This window comes from Gossypium arboreum, chromosome 7, assembly GCF_025698485.1.
Source record: "Gossypium arboreum isolate Shixiya-1 chromosome 7, ASM2569848v2, whole genome shotgun sequence".
In the NCBI taxonomy this organism is placed as follows: Eukaryota; Viridiplantae; Streptophyta; class Magnoliopsida; order Malvales; family Malvaceae; genus Gossypium; species Gossypium arboreum.
In genome coordinates this window covers 80,007,250-80,025,697 of record NC_069076.1, presented here as the reverse complement: position 1 = coordinate 80,025,697, position 18,448 = coordinate 80,007,250, and the positions used below count along the sequence as shown (strand labels likewise).

At 32.8% G+C, this 18,448-nt stretch overlaps 1 long non-coding RNA gene across 1 annotated transcript; it reads left to right on the top strand.

Moving 5' to 3' along the window:
• Window positions 1–5,120: 5,120 nt before the first annotated feature.
• On the top strand, window positions 5,121–5,945 carry LOC128295537 (uncharacterized). The gene is made up of 2 exons (XR_008286041.1): window positions 5,121–5,282; window positions 5,551–5,945. It is a non-coding gene; the product is annotated as an uncharacterized LOC128295537 (long non-coding RNA).
• The last annotated feature ends 12,503 nt before the right edge of the window (window positions 5,946–18,448 follow it).

Below are 18,448 nucleotides of genomic sequence, written 5' to 3'. Positions count from 1 at the left end.
TATTTTTCTGAAAAAGTTAATATTTTCTGGTGTTTAGATGAATCTGTATAAAATATTTTCTATTGTTTATGATTTCCTAAAAATATTTCATAGAAATTGTTTTCAATGAAACAAACATACATTTGAGATTTTCTTATCTTTTATTGTTTAATGGAGTTTATTTTATATTTATAAATTTATATTTTACATTGTTCTTTGAAAAACAAACACGACATAGAAATATTTGTTATAAAATATTATAGTGCAATTTCCTTTTAACAATAGAAATTTATTTTATAACAAGAAAATATTTTGTAATAATCAATGTCATATATAAACTTAATAATAAATAATGCTTAATTAAAACTTAATTTAAATTACATGTATTACATATATGAGAGTACATCTTGACACATTAGAGTTGTAAGGATAAATGAAACTAAGCATTATTTAAACAAATACTCATATTTATATAATTAAAATATTCATATTTTTATACTAGGTTAAAATAGTCATAAGTCCTTGTCCTCTTTGTAAATTTGAAATTAAATCCATGTACTTTTATTTTAGTTAGTCCTACTTTTTAGATATCGAATTTCATTAGTATTATTAAAATTATTTTATTAAATTCATATTTATTATAACGTCATTTTTATTTACATGAATATCGAGTATTTTTATTTAAAATGTGACATCAATAAAATTGACAAAAACAAATTAACAATGTTATCAATTGGACTTGATTTTTAAATCTGAAAAGTAGAGGGACTAAATTCTTGAAAATAAAATTACATGGACTAAAGTCCAAATTTGTGAAGAGTACATAGACTTATGACATATTATAACCTTTATACTACAAAACATTTATTATTAATATATTTATAATTGTAATAAATATTTATTATTAAAATATTAATATTAAATATTTTTCAATAATATATGAAGAATATTATTTAAAATTATTATTTTAATTTTTTAAATAAAATTTAAATATTAAATAATTTATTAAAATGATAAATTATATTAATAATTTATTATATGATTAAATAGAAATAATTAAATATGTATGCTTAATAATATTAAAAATATAATATTTTATATTTATATTTATATTTTATTAATTTTAAATATTTTAAAAATAAAATTTTATTATTAAGATAATAATATTAAGCTTCACTTAAGTTAATTTTATATAAAATAAAATCACATATAAAATAGCTATTTTCGAAGAATGACTTACATTTTAAAAAGGGTAATTAAGTCATTTACCAATAAAAATGGCTTATTCTCCATTGACCTATAAGTCATTTTCCGTTGAACAAGTTGATTTTCATGAAATAAACAAAGAGAAATGCAGAAAATACTTTTCGGAAATCATTTTCAATGAAACAAACAGAACCTTAATATAAGTATTTGGTTTTTGATTTTACAAATAAAAAAAAAAAACACATTGAGACAATAATAAATCATTCTTGAATAATTCAATAGGTAGCAATAACATTCAGACACATGAGTGCCCAATCAAACTCCCAATAACAATCAATGAATAATAATAAAACCACAAAATAATAATACTCCATTACATGTTAAAGACGAATTAATCAATAACCAACCGAACATTAAATGCACAAAGTACAATAATGACAATACTCCAAATGCTCAAAACAATATACACTACGACATGCCAATTATATTTGAAGAATTTCCAACTAGCTTTATTGGTTTTTTTTTTTCATTTTATAAATGTAACAATTTAAATAAAACCTCATTAATCATTTAAAAAAATCATTAAATCAATTACTTCACAAAATAAATTCTAGAATGCGAAGAAGTTTCTAAGCGAGCTTAACTAAGACTATTCAATCTTCAATGATTTTGGCTTTCCCTTCACCTTTGATGTTTTAGCGTCTTTAACTAATCATTCTGAAAAAATTCTAACAATTAATCAAAGACTTATAAATATATTCGATACCGAGTAACTTCATTCAATTACTCGAAATGAAAAATCCTAACGAATAACTTAATGACTAATTTCTAATAATTCGAAATTGATTTTAATCCATTAACACTCAAATTAGTAACATATAATTCAATGGTATATTCATATAACGATGTTTTCGTCTTTTACTATTTTAATATGTACTAAATTAGAATAAAATTTAAAATTAATTCAATTGTACTTAAAATAAAATTAAAATTAAATAATTTGAAGTATTTTGAAACGAAAAGTATTACATAATGAATAATCATTTTATTTATTTTTGAGACAAAATTATCATTTTTATTTATTTATTCATTATGTAATAATTAAAATTAATTAATTTTATTTTTATTTTAAGTACAATTGAATTAATTTTAAATTATATTCTAATTTAGAACATAAGAAAATTTTAAAATTTATTTTGAGTTTAATAATATATTTAATGAGATAAATATATTAATTTTTATTTATATACTTAATATGATTAAAATAAATAGATTAAATTACTTGTGTTTTTTAGAGAAAATATAGAGGATCCTCTTGAACTAATAATAAAAAAAAAACCACACCAAACCCAAACACACGTGTTCGTCTACACATCCTTTAAGGGCAAGCAAAATTAACAAAATAATAAATAAAGCATACCAAATAAAGAGAAAAAAAAAAGAGAGCGAGAGAGAAGAAACATAAAAATTGCCTCGATGAGAGTAGAAAAAATGATCAAACCACAAAAGAAGCATCTTCTTCTTTGTGTATCAGTCATCCAAATTCAAAACTCTGATCGTCTTCCAGAAAAACTCAAGCAATGATCGATCTAGCCTGGTCAGGCTACTGCATCAAATGTCGATCCTTTTTAGTAATCGCAATAGCATCAAGAGGTACTTCTTCAATCCAGTATTGAGAGTTCCCTATTTTGAAACCCATGCTTGCTATTGTATGAGCAACTAAATTAGATTCTCGATCTGCATGTTGAAAAGAAATAGAATCAAAATTAAGACTCATTGTCGAAACCATTTTTATTTTGAAAAATAGAGATCGACTTTAAAACGAAAATGGAGTTGCCACCAATCCTTTTTGTTTAGGTGTGATTGGGTCACCCTGTGATCTATCATTTTAATAAAATATTTTGGTTTATTAAAACAACGTTTTTGGTCTACGAAAAACTAGAAGACGGATTCGGGAGTTGGTTACACGCGAGGAAGGATTAGCACCCTCGCAACGCCCAAAATCGGTACCGTATTGATCGATTAATGTCCTAATGTTGAAAATTAGAAAAGATTTTAAAATACAATCTTTGAAACGTTTGGATAACTTGAATAGGATGTTGAGATTCTCTCACTTAGAAGGAATAAAACATTACGTCCAGCACGATTGGATACTATACTTTAAACCCTCGACACAAGATCACCTCAGGATTTCTAAAACACATGCACTTAAACCTTTTTTTTTAAAGAGGATATTTGACTATTCGGCCCAAACGGTAAATTGAAACCCAGCACGATTGGGCACGATTTATCGAATTTTCAAATACGAAATATTGCCTCATTTTAATTTGAGAAAACATGGACGAAACTTCAAAAGGATATTTTGTATTTTAGTCGAATGGAAAATTGAAGCCCAGCATGATTGAGCACGACTCCCCAAACTTCCAAGCACGAAATATTGCCTCGTTTTATTTTAAGAAAGCGTAGATGAAAATTTCAAAAAAAAAAAGATATTTCATATTTTAGTCGAAAAAAAAAACGAAACCTAGCACGATTGGGCACGATTTTTCAAACTCCCCAAATACGAAATATTGACTCATTTTATAATTTTTTAAAAAAAACATGGACGAAATTTCCAAAGGATATTCCGTATTTTGGTCGAATGAAAAAAACAAAATCCAGCACGATTGGGCACGATCTCTCAAACTCCCCAAATACGAAATATTGACTCATTTTATAATTTTTTTAAAAAAACATGGACGAAATTTCCAAAGAATATTCCGTATTTTGGTCGAAAACGAAACCCAGCACGATTGGGCACGATCTCTCAAACTCCCCAAATACGAGATATTTCCTTATGTTGAGAGGGTTCTTTTGAAACACGAGTGGTTATAAAAGCAGTGGAGCTCATTTATACGATTTATTTGAAAATAGGAAAAAATGAAATTAACAATTTGAAACAAACAATAAATATCATAGCTTACCGTTCATCGACTGTAGTATAAAGGTATAAATATAAATATAAAAATGCATAAAAACAACAATAGGCAAACAGGCAATATATAAACATTAATGCCTAAATATAAAATTTAATATAAATGAATTTCAAAACAAATATTGTGAGTTGAAATTTAACATAAATGCTGTACAAAACAATTTAAAACTAAAATTAGCAAAATGTGACATCAATTATGTACATAAAAATTGCAATGTATGCTCAGGCCAATTTTAAAACAAATAATATACATACCGACAATATAAATAAACTATTTGTATCATTATATAAAAAAATATGCTAACGAATATATATGAATTACAATCTTTATAATATAAAACCAATAATCATAAAAATGTTTGTTAACAACTTATAATGCACATAAAGTAGAAACTTAACAGTATAAAATATAAAAATAATGAATCATAGTGTTTTTTTTAAAAAAAATAAATAAATATATATATATATATGTAGTAAAATAAGATTTTTAGAAGAAATAAATTGTATATAAGAAATTTTAAAATAAAAAATTACAAAATAAAATAATTTTTTTAAAACGTAAAATATTAAAATAGATAAAAAAATAAAAAAAAGAAGAATTTAAAAAACTAAGAAAGAACTCCATTGGAACACAAACAAAATCTAGAGGATAGTTTTGAACAAATCGAATTATTAAAACAAAATCCAGGACTTGAACTAGATAAGCACTAACAAGCAGGAACTAAAAATGCAAATTTCCCAAGTCCCAAAATGCTGCACCTAAACGCGGACTAAACTGGAATGACACGTAAATTTTAGGGATAAATTTAAAGAATCCAAGAAAGCATAAGCAAGGCCCAATTAATCACTATCGCAAAGGGGGGACTTAACACATAAATTACCCATTTTGGGTCAAATGTGTGGGCCCAGCACCAAATGGTGCTGTTTTAAACGTATTGTAAAAGCTAAAAAGAAAGAAACCCCCCCCCCCCCCAAACAGCAGCCTTGCAGATTATCTTCAAGAAAATTCAAAACCCCTTTCACCCTCTGTTAGGGATTCGCCTCTGCTTTGAGATGCCGCGCACGAGGGTCATCGGGGCTTCTGCGCCTCCACCTCTGATGCCGAACCATGGGGTAAGGCCAGGTAAGCCTCTTCTTCCCCGATTTTGATGCAAAAGCAGTTTGCAAGGAAAAGAAAGCAAGAAAAACAAAAAGAAAAAGAAATACAAAATGGAAAAGAATAAAGAACAACCTTCTAGGCCTTCAATCTGATTTTTTATTGATATCAATTACTCTTGCACGTTCTGCTATTGTGTATATCCAAAAATCGAGAGCAAAAAAAAAGATCCCTTTACACTTGATTCAATTTGGCTTTTATAGCCAATTTTTCAACTTCTTTTGCTTGTTTGCAGGTACATGCTAGGTGTGGACTCTGACGTGGAGGTAGAGTGGTGCACGATGCGGAGAGTCGCGTGACATGCGGTGCCTGGGGACTGCTCGGTTGCAAATGATGGCTTCTAGATTTTTTGCAATCTGTTTGTGTTTTTGGGCTGTTTAGGCCATGTTTGTAAATGGGTACTTAGGTTTGGGCCTACTTAGCTTCTAGTGGTTTGGGCCAGGCAAATTTTGGGCCCTACACCCATCATTCTTGTAACACCCCTTACCCATATCCGTTGTTGGAAAGGGTTTCAGAGCATTACCGATGTTCACCGATCAAACAGACATAAATTTCAAACTGTAACACCCCAAACCCGACTTGGACAGTATGGTTGAATCTGGCGATGTCACACGAGAGTGTTTTTGAAAACGCATTGACCTTAAAATCGTTCCAATTATTAACTTTACTTAGTTCTAGAAAACATATGTTAATTGATTTGATTTAAAAAATTTCTTTTGCGTGGAAGCTTTTGAAAACCCTATAAAATTTTTGGAAGCTGTCTCGTGTACGAAAACATTAGCTTTTAGGAAAAGCGAGTTTAGTATAAAAACCCAAAAACCGTTCAAAAATCAAAATGAAGTCCATAAAGTTCCAAATTACATCAACCAACTAGGAACATAATTAAAAAGAAATAATTACCGGAACTAAATTTAAAACAGTCTAAATATGTGTGGCCACTGTCGAGTCCTCCGTTGTACCGAACCGTCAAGTCTGGGGATTACCTACACAGATTAAATAAAAAAGGGTGAGTTTTCGCAAATTTAGTGTGTAATCCCCTCAGAAAATATACACAATAGCGGAAATCAGGCATACATCTAAATATCAGATAACTCGGGCCTAACCCTTTACAGAACCGGTGTGAACCTTAGTCCATTCAGATACAAAATCAGATATGAATGGGCCTTAGCCCATCTCAGATAGATCATGTATAACAGAGCAAAATAATAAATTCCTACCCACTAGCCTCTACACGCCAACTCTGTCTAACCCTACACACCATGTGGGGATAAAATCGACCCACCCATCCCTACACACCATGCTGTATTGAAATACGGCACATAATCAGATAATTGCAACTGTGCTGCCAGATATCAGGCTTAGGAGCCTTTAAGAATTCTTCCTTCATATACAATAAACCAACCCCGATGCAATGCAGCATACAATACATGATGTGCAAATAGGCAATTTACAGACCATACATATAAATTGGTCTACATGATAAGAGTAACATGCTAGAGCACATATAACATATAGTCAGATCATGTAACCAGGGGTCGAGTAACTCTTACCGACCCTACAGTAGGTCCCAGTCGACTTGGGCGACCCGAGCAACCTTCCAGAATATTTTAGAAAATTGGGCTCACACGCCCATATGGCTTGCTCGTGTGGGCCTACACGGCCTAAATTGGCCTTGATCGTGTGGATCACACGGTCTGGCCCAGAATTCCACACACCCGTATGGTTCATCCGTGTGGGCTTACACGCCCGTGTGGCCCATACGGCCCAATAGGTCAAGCCTGTGTATCACATACGGCCTTATCGGCCATCACATGATCGTGTCATGTGCCTGTGTCTTGCGCGTACGGCCTGGCTCGTCGATTACATGCCCGTGTGCTTCCACACGGCCTACCACACGGCCGTGTGGCATCGACAAAAAGGTTTTTAACTTTCGTCAAAACCTCGTTTCTTGTGTTTTCAGGTGCACACTTGATTTCGATTGAAGCTAAGATGAACTCTGAGCCTTCCGGAACTTATATTTGCCTAAAACTACTCAGTTAGACACTCAATCATCGAATTAAAACCAATCCAAATGGATTACTCAATCGACGAGCGATCGAAACTTACCCCTAACACTTCAAATCTGGTTTGCTAACGAAGCAGCATGAGAAGAGTCTTGATCTTAGCAAAGTGATGCTGCCAAAACATCAAAATAATTATCCTCAATCAAAACTTAATGTCATAATTCACAACCACAGGAGACTACTTACCACAGTCACTCAATGAAACGTCACAGGTGGGGGAGGGAGAACGATTGCCGACCAAAAAGGAAGCAAAAAAAGAATGAAAAGAGAAGGGAGAATTTCGGCTGGGGAATAGAAAGAATGAATAACAGAATTCCTTCAAGAGGGGAGAGAAATTGAATTTTTTTCAAAAAGTTTCTGGCTAAAGTTAAACTCATCCCAAATCCCTTAATTCCCTTCTACTTCCATTCCCACACTCCCCCACCACACACCACTACTTAGAGTCCCTAATCAGCACAACTCTATCCAATACTAGAAGTAAAAATACAACATTTGCCATCCTAAATAGTCGAACCCAGGACCTCCTTCACACCAACACTCCACTTAGCTACCAGACCAGTAGGCCCATTCTAACATATTCTTATCAAAAATTAAACATAAGCCTATTGAGCAAGGTTAAGGCTTTATTCAGAAAAATACCAAAATTTGCCCAAACTAAGGCTTGAACCCAAGATTTCTTAGACACTCCCAGAACACTTAACCACTAAAGCAGATACACACTTGTATCCTAAATTCACAGAAATAAAAATATAACTTTTAGGGCGTTACAACTCTACCCCCTAATAGAAAATTTCGGCCCTGAAATTTACCTGATCAGACCAAATGAAGATACTGTTGACACATCGCATCCTCAGGTTCCCACGTAACCTTCTCAGTACTATAGTTTCACTACAGTACCTTTACTAATGGAATGAATTTTCTCCTCAGAACCTTAACGTCATTGTTTCAGATCTGCATATGACTTCTGCATATCAAAAGTCACTTTTAGTCGATCCCGAATTAATCTAACTTTATTTTCAGTTTCAGAAACCAATTCTGGACCCAAATACATCGCTCACTCAACTCAATCCAACATAAGGGAGTACGGCACTTAAGACCTTATAGTGCCTTGTAACAGGTGCCATCTGGATGCTAGACTGGAAGCTGTTATTATAGGTAAACTCTGCTAATGGCAAGTACTCCTCCCAACTGCCTTGGAAATCAATAACATAGCTTCTCAACATATCCTCCAGTATTTGAATCACCCTCTTCGACTGACCATCTATCTGAGGATGGAAAGCAGGACTAAAGTCTAACCTCGAACCCAAAGCCTCATGCAGCTTCTTCTAGAATCGAGATGTAAAATGAGGATCCCTATCAGAGATGATCGAGACAGGTACCTCGTGAAGTCTCACTATTTCAGAAATGTAGAGCTTAGCTAATTTCTGCAGGGAGAAACCCGTCTTGACCGTAATAAAGTGAGCAGATTTAGTCAATCGATTCACGATGACCCAGATAGAATCTTTCTTAATTGGTGTTAAAGGTAACCCACTAACGAAATCCATCGTTACTCGCTCCCATTTTCATAACGGTATCTTAGCCGGCTGCAGCAAACCCGAAGGTAACTGATGTTTAGCCTTAACCTTCTAACAAGTCAAACATCGAGCAATGAAGTCAGTAACCTCACACTTCAACCCTGGCCACCAGAATAATTCTCGCAGATCTCGGTACATCTTGTTCCCACAGGGATGCATAGTATAAGGGGCTACAATGCGTTTCCCTCAGAATCGATTGTCTTAAAACCCCATCATTCGGTACATAAAAGACCGTGAAAACACAATACCCCATCTTTATTAATCCCAAATTTCATAGTAGTACCACTCTCAGCCTGACAGAAACACAGCTCTAGAGACTTATTCCCTATCTGTTTATCTCTGATCTGATCAAACCATGTCAGTTTAACTTGAAGTTCTACCAATAGACTCTCATCGTCAAAGAGACTAAGTCAAGCGAACATCTTTTTTAGATTGATCATAGCCTTACGGCTTAACGCATCGGCCACCACATTGGCCTTACTAGGATGGTACTCGATAGTGCAGTTGTAATCCTTAAGCAGTTCAACCCATCTACGCTGCCTAAGATTTAACTCTTTCTGGGTGAGGAGATGTTTGATGCTCTTATGATCAGTGTAGATGATACATTTCTCACCATACAAGTAATGCCTCTAGATTTTTAGAGCGAAGACTATCACTGCCAACTCTAGATCATGCATCGGATAGTTAGCCTTATGAGTCTTGAGTTGTCGAGACGTATAAGCAACTACATTTTCGTCTTGCATTAGAACACAACCCAGACCCACATATGATGCATCACTGTATACCACAAAGTCTTTACCGGGCTTAAGTTATATCAAAATAGGAGCCTGAGTTAAAACCGTCTTGACCTTATCAAAGCTTTTCTGTTGTGCATCAGACCAAACGAAAGTGACTCCTTTACGCAGTAGCTTAGTCATGGAGCCGCGATCAAAGAGAACCCTTCTACAAAGTATTAGTAATAACTTGCCAGCCCTAAAAAACTGCAGATATCAGGCACATTCTTCGACTGTTTCTAATCCAACACAGCTTCAATCTTACAAAGATTGACTCGTATCCCCTCAGCAGAAACTACATGTCCCAGAAATGTTACTTCCCGAAGCCAGAACTCACACTTGCTGAACTTCGCATACAACTGTTTCTCCCGAAGAATCTGTAGAACCACTCTGAGATGCTCATCGTGCTGATCTTCTGTCTTAGAATACACCAAAATGTCGTCGATGAACACCACTACAAAGTGATCCAGGTAGGGCTGATATACTTGGTTCATTAAATCCATAAATGACGCTGGTGCATTAGTCAAACCAAAGGGCATAACTAGGAATTCATAATGTCCATAACGAGTCCTAAATGTCATCTTATGCACATCGGCCTCCTTAACTCTCAACTGATGATAGCCCAAACTCAGATTGACCTTAGAAAACACAGAGGCCACTCTGAACTGATCAAATAAGTTATCTATCCTTGGAAGTGGGTACTTATTCTTGATCATTAGCTTGTTCAACTGACGGTAGTCGATACACATCCTCATTGTCCCATCTTTCTTTTTCACATAAATAACAGGTGCTCCCCACGGAGACACACTGAGACGAATGACCCCACGATCCAACAACTCCTGAATCTGAGCCTTAAGTTCCATAGAATTTTGGCAACAAGGAAAAATAGTGGAAAAGGAAAAAGACAGCAAAAAGGGAGAAGATGAAAAGAGAAAACTGAAAATTTTATTTTTGGGGAAAAAAAAGAAAAATATGAACAGAATAATTCGATAAGAATCTCGATAACCCCAAAATCCCTTAATTCACTCATAAATTCTCTCCATCAAACTTTCACTACTCAGATTTCCAATACAACTCAAACTCTCAGCCACCAAACCGAGCAAAAATAATCTTTCTTGCTCACGCAGGGATTCAAATACAAGACCATCAGTAAGCCAACACACTGCTTAACCACCAGACTAATAGGCCCATTCTGATATAAGCTTATCAATAATTAAATAAAAGTCTATTGACCAAATATTGGACTTTATTCATAAAAATACCAAAATTTGGCCAAGTCATGGCTTGAACTTAGGACCTCCCACACATACCCATAACACTTAACCACTGAAGCAGATACTCAATTGTGTCATACATTCATAAAAACAAAAATTTAAATTTTGGGGCATTACACTTTGGTTTCTTTAGTCTGATGGAGTATTCACTTTTAAAGTTGGCACACATATCGTCTTCAACCTTTTATTGCAGTCCTTGACAGTAAGAGGCACATTAAATCTCCTAGTTTTCTTTATTACATTGTCATCATATTCATCTACAATGGTCATTACCTTCCCTTTATCAATTGCTTTCTTTGCTGCACATATCAATTTTCTTTCCAATCTACCCAACACAACTTGAGTGGATTTTTAAGACAGTACACATATCATAATATTAGATCATCTATATTATACATATTCATTTTTTAGAGGCTTTTGCTTTAAAAATATAAGAAAAAAGATAAAAAAAGCCCTTAATAAAAAATTAAAAAAAATCAATTAAGCTCTTAGGAAAAAGTGCACCCAAATGAGCCCTTAGTGATGAAAAAAATCAATTAAGCCCTTTAGTTAATAGAAACCATAGTTGATCAATAATGGATGTTGATGTGGTTAACGGAAGCAACGAGAAACTAGCACATGGAAACCACATGGATAAGCATGTCATGTTAGCATATATTTTGTAAAACCCCGAACCCAGTCTAGACATTATGGCCGAATTTGGCCATGTCACATGATAACGTTTAAAACTAAGTTATTACGATAATAGAATTTTCACTTGTTTCCACTTATTGACCCCAAAATTGTTATTTATCCAGTCAAACGTTTTAACAAATTTCGTTGCGAAAGCTTTTAAAAGTCGTTTTGAGTAATCGCGTGTTTAGAGAAAACTTTTTTTTAAACCTAGTTTTTAAATGTCTTAGCAATTATAAATCCATAAAAAATAAATAATAACCTAAATTAAGTAAAAGTCCTAGAAAGTCCGCAATTTACATCAAGAATTAACCCAGAAAATAATTAAGAATTAAATACCCAAAGTTGAAGTTAAAATAGTTTAATTACGTGTGGCCACCGTCAAGTCCTCCGCTGCACCGATCCGTTAAGTCTGAGGATTACCTGTACAGATTAAGCAGAAGGGGTGAGTTTACGTAAACTCAGTGTGTAATCCCCATACAAACAAACAGACAGTAAACAGATATTCACAGTCTGGGCTTAAGCCCTTTTCAATATCAGTATCAGTTTCAGTTTGGCCTTAGCCCATTTCAGTAACAGTAAGCATTAGGGCATTAGCCCATCTCAGTAACAGATATGCAGGTACAAGAATCCTACCCAACCAGCCTCTACACTCTATCTCCGTCCAACCTTACACTCCATGTGGGGATATAATCAACCCATCCATCCCTGCACTCCAAATAGCATCGAATGCGGCACTAAACAGTGATTTGCAGCCGAGCTGTAAGTAAGTTAGGCTCAAAGCCTTTCAGTACACTTCCTTCGATCAATATCAAACCCCAACCCGATGCAGTGTAGCATACAATTATGTCATGCTATCTCATATTACAGTTCATATAATATCAGTTCATTGAAATATTATCATGCTCAAACACTTATATATGTTTAACAGTCATTCAGTCATTTCATACAATTAAGGGTCTAGGTAAACGACCCTACAGTAAGTTTACAGTCGTCTCAGGTGACCCGTGCAACCTTAGCAACAAATCAGTGAAATGGGCTCACACGCCCATGTTGTTTGCCCGTGTAGGCTCACACGGCCCTAAATAGCCTTGGCCGTGTGAATATCACGACCTGGCCCAGAATTTCACACGCCTGTGTGGTTTATCCGTGTGGGCCCACATGCTCGTGTGGCCTACACGGCCCAAATTGGTCAAGCTTGTGTGTCGTACATGGTCTCGTCTGGCCATTACACGACCGTGTCATGCGTGGATGGCCAGGCTCGTCGATCACACGCCCGTGTACCGTCACATAACCTACCACACGGACGACCACACGCCCGTGTGGCATCGACAGTAAGCTTTTTTGGCTTTTCACCGAACCCTATTTTCTACGTTTCGGGTACACACCTAGTATCGATTCGCTGCAACAACACTCTCGAGCACTTCAAAACCTATATTTGACCAACCGAAACCCAATTTTAATCACTTAAACCTATACTAAACCAGTTTATCAAGAACAGGTATTCCCAAATATTCCAACAACTTTTACCTTGGATGTACAATAATGAAATTGCACCTCCTCGATACCGATTAAAACTCTGCAGTCGCTTAAAAGTCTCCTAAACACGAAACCATTCTATTAATAACCGATTTAAGAATTTTAAAACTAAAACACGCTTACCCCAACTTACTGGAGTAGATGAACTCAAAGATGGCTCCCACAATGATGATTTGCAAAAATACAGAAACAACAAAAAGTAGGGAAAAGCGAGGAGAATTTTTGGCTATAGAGAAAAATATGGATGAAAAAGAAAAGAAAACCAACAGAAGAAGGGAACAGCGTCGGTTATAGAGAAGATTTTTAAGGAAAACTGATTCACTCAATCCATTACCCATATCATCTCAACCACCCACTACTCAGTTATCTGATATAACTCAAATTTTTCATCACCAAACCGAGCAAAAATAATCTCCTTGCCCATGCAGTGATTCAAACTCAAGACCTCCAACCAATTAACACTCCACTTAACCACCAGACCAGCAGACCCATTTTGTTAATTACTTACACACTTTTACTTATAAGCCTACTAACTAGGGATAGGGTTTAATTCATAAAAATATCAAAACTTACACAAGTCAAGGCTTGAACTTGGGACCTCTCACATATACCCAGAACACTTAACCACTGAAGTGATACACAGTTGTGTCACACCTACACAGAAACAAAAATTAAAAATTTGGGGCGTTACATATTTAAAAAAAAATTAAAATTTACGAAAAATGCATGTTTAGAATGAATCGGACAAATGAATATCTAGATTTATCTGAACGTGGATATCTTTGTCAAGGCTCATTCTAGATGTGTTTTAGATATTATAAAAAATATTAGAACATTGTAAAATTTACTAACAATTGTAAAAATTATTGTTAAAATTTATAATAATTATTATATATATATATATATATATATATATATATATATATATATATATATATATAGGAATAACGAAACAAGCTAAGCCTAAAGGATAAATGAATAAGGAAAGGTTGATACTTTGATATTTAAGGTAAACTACATAAATATTCACTTGATTATTAAAAATTTTCTTGTAAGGTCATCTGACTTTAAAAAGTTATAAAATGATTACTTGACTTATTCTTTCGTATTTTTTAAAATTTAAACCTTTAAATTGCTAAAAGCCGACTGATGTGGTTGTTAACTTAATGATTTTTTTAACCTTTATTTTTATTCGACATAATTTCCATATTGTATTATAAACAAATCATTTTAACCCAAAACTACAACATTTTCATCTCCTCCTTACTGATAGTAACAAGAAATCATCATTTTCAAGAATTTTGAAATATTTTTTTCATGTTGAAAATCATGGGTTTTTGAATCAAAGTCGATTGAAATGGGTTCACTTTTTTTTGTAAAGAATCATTGAAGCTCTCCAAAATAACTCATTATCTGATAATTTATGTTTTAAATTCATTATATGAATAAAAGCATCCAGTGAAAAGTTAGGGCTAGTTTAGCAATGCTTCTAAGAAGCACTTTTGGGACAAAAAGCACTTTTGAGATAATTTTTTTTCTTAAAGAAGATGCTTTTGAGAGAAAAAAATGTTTCTCAAACACCAAAAATTGGCCAAATGTAGAAGTAGAAATTTTGAGCTTTTGTTGCAACCCAAATCACTTTTGGGTGTTGAATTACTTTTTCACCCTCATTTAAACACATCAACGATATTTTTTTTATTACCATACACCAACCAGAACAACTTTTTCTCTGGTTCTTTCAACTTTTGTAGTAGTTCTTTGAACTACTTTCTCAATTTTTCCTTTTTATGGTTCTTCAACTTTTGCAGTAGTTCTTTAAACTATTTTCTCTTCTTTCATTTTCTTTGAATAGAAGTCTAATTTGTGAAGTAGCAGTGGAAGAGGACTTGCCATTCTTCTTCAAAAATACATCTTTTGATATTTGTTCCTTTAAGGTATATTTTTATTGTTATTATTTTCTTACTTTTCTACTTTCTCCGTGAGAGGTAAATGGCTTTGGTCTCCATCTAAAAATGGGTTTTGTTTGGTCTCCTTCTATTCACTTTGTTGTTCTTAACTCTTGACAAGCTGTATAGGATTTGCTTTTGTGTTCATTGATAGTATAATATACAGTAATTTGTTGATTATTCCCTTTTAAATTCCTCATCGAATGCTTGAATTTACTACTAATTTTGATCTATAAATGAATATCAGTAGTGAATTTACCTGAGCTATTTGAGAATTCCCTGTCAAATTTCTATGATTTGCTCGTTTGCTTCGCTAGCTGAAGAAGCATGTCCACCAAAAGTACGAACCCAACTAAACTCTCACTTGTACGCTTTTAGATATATGTCCATATACATAATGTTTAACTTGTGAAATACTTATCTAAAAAAAATTGTAAAATTCATGAACAAACATAAATAATATTGTCGTATGTATGGGATGATTGATATATACAAAATACATTTAAAGATTATTTATTTAAATTTTAAGAATTTTTGTCATATTGGTTTTCAATTTTTCTATATGTGATCATATATATATTTATATAATAGATGGAAAGTACTTTGGTCGTTGAAGTTAATGGTGAAAAGGCCAAAGCAATGTAGGATAAGAGATTAATAGAAATATTTTGTAATCTTTGTATTAAAGAGATATTGGAAGGCAATAGACTTGATACTAATTTCACAAAAGAGGGATGGCTAAAAATAACGATAAACTTCGAGACTGAAACAGGCAAGACTTATTCACAAAGACAATTTAAAAATAGGTGGGATGCCTTGAAAAAAGAATGGAAAACTTGGTAAAAGTTTAAAGGCAAAGATACTTATCTAGGGTGGAATCTTATAAAAGGAACCATTGATACATCAAATGATTGGTGAGAGAGTAGGCTAAAGGTAATTAATAATTCTTATCATTTTTTTTCTTTTCTTATTTATGAGGTTATTATTAATTTTTTATTAAAGTATCAATTTATATATAGGTTGTGCCTGAAGCTCAAAAATTTAGAACTTTGAGCATTGATCCTAAATTCGAAAGGAAGTTGGATCAAATGTTTATGAGGATAGTTATCACTGGTGATAAAGCATGGACACCTTCTTCGAGTATACTCCCTAGTGACTTTTTTGAAGATTTGACAATGACATACTTGGAGAGAATGAGGAAGAAAATACGATAAATGATGTTCACATTTCAAGTCAAGTGGGACGTGACTTTGATGAAAACAATCAAAAATGAAAAACACTTGAGGTAGGAACTTCACACTTTAAAATTAGAATTAAGAAATCCTCAAAAAAAAATTAGAGAGGCTGTAAGATTGTCTAGTCAAATTGAAAAATTATGCAGTGCAACTGACAATATGAGTCAAGCCACATCTAGTTTGACTCATGTTATGGATCCATATGATATTCTACAAGCAATCAAAGTGCTTGATAATTTGTAAGAGGAAGTTCTAGAAGCTAGTTCGCTATATTTTTTTATCATTGAATTTATTAATCAATAAGGACAAGCGAATTGTGTTTTTATCAATTAATCCCAAGATTAGAGCTTGGTGACTTAAGAAGGAAATAAAGGAGAGTTCAAAATATTTTAGGGTCTTGAGATATCTACTATGTGACTTATAAATGCCATCCATGTGTAATCTTTGTTTGACTATTTATTTATGTTCTATTTATTTATGTGTAATCTAGTTTTATCAATAGTTGTTTATGTTTGGTTTTTGGATATAGAATTTGTTTACAGGTGATGAGTATGGTTGACAATTCCAGTGGTGACAGAAGTGATGATTAAAGGGAAAAGAACAACGCATGAAAAGTTTTAACCGATTATTTCATGTTGTATCTTCTTCTGTGCAATGATATTATGAGAAGTATATATTGAAGCAACCATACATGGATTCAAAACAATTAGGTGAGTCATGGATCTGAAAGATCTTTGATGGTCATGAATCATGTTGCATGATTAATTTTAAGATGTCAAAAATTGTATTCACAAGCTTGTTGGGAGTTTTGGAGACAAGATACAATTTCCAAACTTCAAGAAACATATCTTCTCGTGAAATGTTGAGAATTTTTTTTGTACATCTTGGGCACTAGTGCAAAAGTTTTTCAATGTCGAGAAAGATTTCAAAGGTCTGGAGCAACAATAAGTTGACACTTTGTAATTGTGCTTGAGAAAGTTTCAAGGATGACTATTAATATAATTGCACCCGATGATCGTTCTTTTAGCTCAATACTCGAACAAATACATAACGATCTAGATATATGTCGCATTTTTAAGGTAAAAATTTAAAATTATATTATTATATTTTAATATTTTTTAACTAAAAATTTGCATGAGACTAGTATGATTTTTTGTTCAGGATTGTATAGATGCAATTGATGGTATACATATTGCCGCTATTTTTCTACCAAATGAACAAATTCCCTACATTGGAAGAAAATTTGTCCCAACTTAGAATGTTATGGCAGTATGTGATTTTAATGTGTTTCACATTTGTTATGGCTGGATGGGAAGGATTAGCGCATGACACTAGAATATTTCTTGATGCAATTCGAGATATAAAATACAAATTTCCGCACCCATCAAATGGTAAGATATTTCATTTATTTCTTTTTAAATAATAAAGTATAAGTTCTTTAATTGTTAATTTAAAAATAAACAACTCTTGAATTAATTGTTTATCATATTATGATATGTAAGAAAATATTATCTTGTTGATTCTGGATATCCTCAAATGAACAATTATTTTGGACTATATAGAGGGAAACAATATTATTTACCTGACTTTCGTAGAGGTAGACCTATATATGGTAAAGAAAATATATTCAATCATTTACATTCATAATTACGTAGTGTGATTGAACAAACTTTTAGTGTTTTGAAAAAAAAAGTGTCATTTTAAGGGATAAGCCAAGTTATAGTTTTGAAAAACAAACTATGATTGTTTTTGTCACAATGATGATACACAATTTTATCCAAAAATATGTCGGTTGAAATGATACAGATTTTATGGAATATGAAAATATTGACAGGGCATATGAGAATATTATTGATCCAAAAGATGTGCATAATGGAGAAAGTGACGATAATGGTGAATCAAACAATTCAAGTGATTATGAAATGGAATTAATAAGAGATGCCATAGCTTGTAGTTTAATGAGTTCACTTTAAATTGCAAATGCTAATGTAAAATTTTAATATTTATATTAAGCATACAATTATTTAATATCTAATATAATTTATATATTCAAATTA